Source organism: Oryctolagus cuniculus, chromosome 3 (assembly GCF_964237555.1).
Source record: "Oryctolagus cuniculus chromosome 3, mOryCun1.1, whole genome shotgun sequence".
Classification (NCBI taxonomy): Eukaryota; Metazoa; Chordata; class Mammalia; order Lagomorpha; family Leporidae; genus Oryctolagus; species Oryctolagus cuniculus.
Genome location: NC_091434.1, coordinates 155353213 through 155356597, shown reverse-complemented (window position 1 = coordinate 155356597; position 3385 = coordinate 155353213). Strand labels below are relative to the sequence as shown.

The 3385-nt window shown below is 40.8% G+C and overlaps 1 pseudogene; it reads right to left on the bottom strand.

The window, feature by feature from the left end:
* Nucleotides 1–1351: 1351 nt before the first annotated feature.
* LOC103348717 (ubiquitin carboxyl-terminal hydrolase 9X-like) lies at nucleotides 1352–2420 on the bottom strand (annotated as a pseudogene).
* Nucleotides 2421–3385: the final 965 nt, after the last annotated feature.

Sequence of the window (3385 nt, the reverse complement as noted above, 5' to 3'; positions counted from 1 at the left end):
ATCTCTTTCCATCTTTCTTTCTGTTTTATTCTCTCTCTCTCACTCTTTCCCTCTCTCTCTCTCTGCCTTTCAAATAAAATACAAATACATAATTTTTAAACGCTTGGCAAATGTATATTATGATGTGAAATTATGGGCCCGGCGCCGTGGCACCGCCATCCCATATGGGCGCTGGGTTCTAATCCCAGTTGCTCCTCTTAAATTCCAGCTCTCTGCTGTGGCCCGGGAAGGCAGTGGAGGATGGCCCAAGTGCTTGGGCACCTGCACCTGCATGGGAGACCAGGAGGAAGCACCTGGCTCCTGGCTTCCGATCGGCACAGCGCACCAGCCATAGCAGCCATTTGGGGGTGAACCATCAGAAGGAAGACCTTTGTCTCTCTCTCTCACTGTCTAACTCTGTCAAATAAAAAAAATTAAAAATGATGTGCATTATGAAAATGGATAAATGGATTTCAAAAAATTTACAACATTTAAATGCATTTTCCATGAACATTTTGAAATATAGATAGATGATGGATGGATAAATGGGTGGATAGATAGATTAGATAGATAGATAGATAGATAGATAGATAGAAGAAAGGATCATAATGCCCCATTATTTCTTTTTGTCCTGGGATTGATTCATGTACCGAATAAAGCTTATCCAGTTCACCTTTCAGTCAAGCACAAAGAGTGTACATGTCTAAAGAAGCTGTAGGATTATTCTTTTCATGTGTCATCTGTTCTCATTCTTAAGGAAGAGAAGGCTGTATTGTACGAAGTTTTCTTCTAATGTAGGAGTAGGACTTCCTTCAGGATTCTTATAATACTAGTATTGTGTTCACGAATTCTCAGTTTTTGCTTGTTTGGGAACTTTTAGTTATACTTCACTTTTAAATGATAGTATAATGGGATATAATATTCTTAGTTGAAGCTTTTTTTTTTTCTGTCAAGACTTTGAATATATCATCCTATTATCCCACTCTCTTTTGGTCCATAGGGTTTCTGCTGAGGAGCCTGATGTTAGTCTAACTTGTTTTCCTTTATGTGTAACTTGACATTATTCTATACTGTCTTTAGGATTCTGTCCTTGTAGTTAAAGTTTGACAAGGACAGTGATAATCCTCAGAAAAAAATCTTTTTTAATTGAGTGGTTGGGTGCTCTGAATGTCTCATAACAACATGTCTGTATCTCTTTCAAGAGTCCAGAAGTTTTAACTATTACTTCCTTCAGTTGGTTCTCAACACCCTTTTCCTTTTATTATCATTCTGGAATCCCTGCAATACAAATAGTTGCTGATAATATTTCACTGATACATGTGTGTATCAGTTTCTCTAGTTTTAAGTGTAACAATTGAACTCAACATTTTGCTTTTTTTTTTTTTTTGCCATTTACACTTTAGCATCAGGCCATTTATTACAAAACACTATACACTTTCCACTGCAGGTGGGTTATATACTGACAGCAAATTTCTGCAGATAAGACAGTGAATAAACTCTCCACTCCATGTTGATTAGGAATAGTTTTTCTAGTTTTAAATATTAGCCAGACACAGAAAAATGTTGGACTGTAAGGCCTGGGTGCACAGTCTTGATGGAGCCAGTTCATTATGTGCATTTCACTGATCCTTGGTCTGAGGTGGGGACACTTCTTCACTGCCTTCATAATTTTCTTGTGCTCGTTGGCCAGTTCTCTGAGGGTTGTTCATGTGATGTGCTGCTGGGCCAGTATATGGCTGTCCATGCACGTGGTTATTCTGCTGATACTGAGATCCAGGTGAATGGGGGTATAGAGGGGCATCTTCAGGTGGAGGTGACTCATGTTCATCTGGGGCATCTTGGTCATCTGGCTCATCCTCTGGACAGAGTTCACAAGCTTTTGCAAGTGTCATCCTAGCACTATGTGATCTCTCCAAGAAATAACCATTTGATGTTTCATTGCTTTGCACTGGGGGAGACCAATTGTTGTAAGTGTATTGAGGATTGCCGGTGTATGGTCTTCTTTCAAGTTCATCTCCAAGCCATTCCACCGCCCAGGTCCACTTTCTTTTAAGATCTCCGTTGCCCTACAGGATTTGGTAAGCAACAGGACAATTGCTAAAGAGAGCTACCATACATTTTATACACTGGTAGGCTCTCTTTTGATAGTGATTCTGGGAGCTCTGGATTGTGTCAAAGAGTCCATCTCGGTCATCTGGAATTCCTTTAAGTGCGTTATGAATTCTGTGAGTCTGTCAGGAGTCTTCAATCAACAGTATTTGCAAAAGCAGATCCAAATATGGTCGGAGTTCATAGGTGTAGGAATATGCAACCTGCCAAAGAAGTTCACCGAGGACAGTAGATGAAAACTGAGGATTCTCCCAGCAGCAAAAACAAAGTAATTTAACTGTTTCCTCTGAGTTACTGCAGTCTTCAATGATTTTCTTGACATAACTCAACATTTTTCAATAATTAGCCATGCCCACAAACAAATTGGTTTGACAAAACATCTTTTAATTTTGTCAAGTGATCATTTTTCTCCTGGATAATCAGTTAAAAGTCACTTGTTAAGAATATATTAATTATCGATGGGCATTGTGTTGCTAAGGGTTAAGCCTTGTCACTTGCAACACCAGAATCCCATATCAGAGCGACAATTCAAGTCCTGGGGCCTACGCTGTGGCATGACATTGCCTGCATCCCATATGGGCGCCAGTTCGAGGACCAGCTGCCCCATTTTCCATCCATCTTTCTGCTATGGACTGAGAAAGGAATGGAAGATGGCCCAAGTCCTTGCACCCCTGCACTCACGTGGGAGACCTGGAGGAAGCTCCTGGCTCCTAGCTTCAGGTCGGCACAGCCATTTGGGGAGTGAACCAATGGATGGAAGACCTCTCTCTTTTTCTCTCTCTCTCTCTGCTTCTACTTCTCTCTGTGTAACTCATACTTTCAAATAAATAAATCCTTAACAAAAAATTCAAGTCCTGGGTGCTCTGTTCCTGTGTGCCTGGGAAACCAGTGGAAGACGACCCAAGTACTTGAGCCCCTGCCACCAACATGGGAAGTTCAGTGGAGCTCTGAGCTCCTGGCTTTACCCTGCCAAACCTGGACATTACAGTCATTTAAGCAAACCACCAGATGGAAAATCTCTCTGATTCTCTCCTTCTCACTCTCTGTAACTCTACATTTCGAATAAATAAACACATCCTTTAAAATATTTTATTAATTATATTAGCTTTATAAGGCTTTTAAAAAAATTCCTTAAAACTATAAATGAGTTTTTATAAATGATTTGATTGTGATCTAGTAATTAAGATGCTTGTTGGGGCCGTCACTGCGGTACAGTGGGTTAAAGTCCCAGCCTGCAGTGCCTGCATCCCATGTGGATACTGGTTTGAGTCCCGGCTGCTCCTCTTCTGATCCGGCT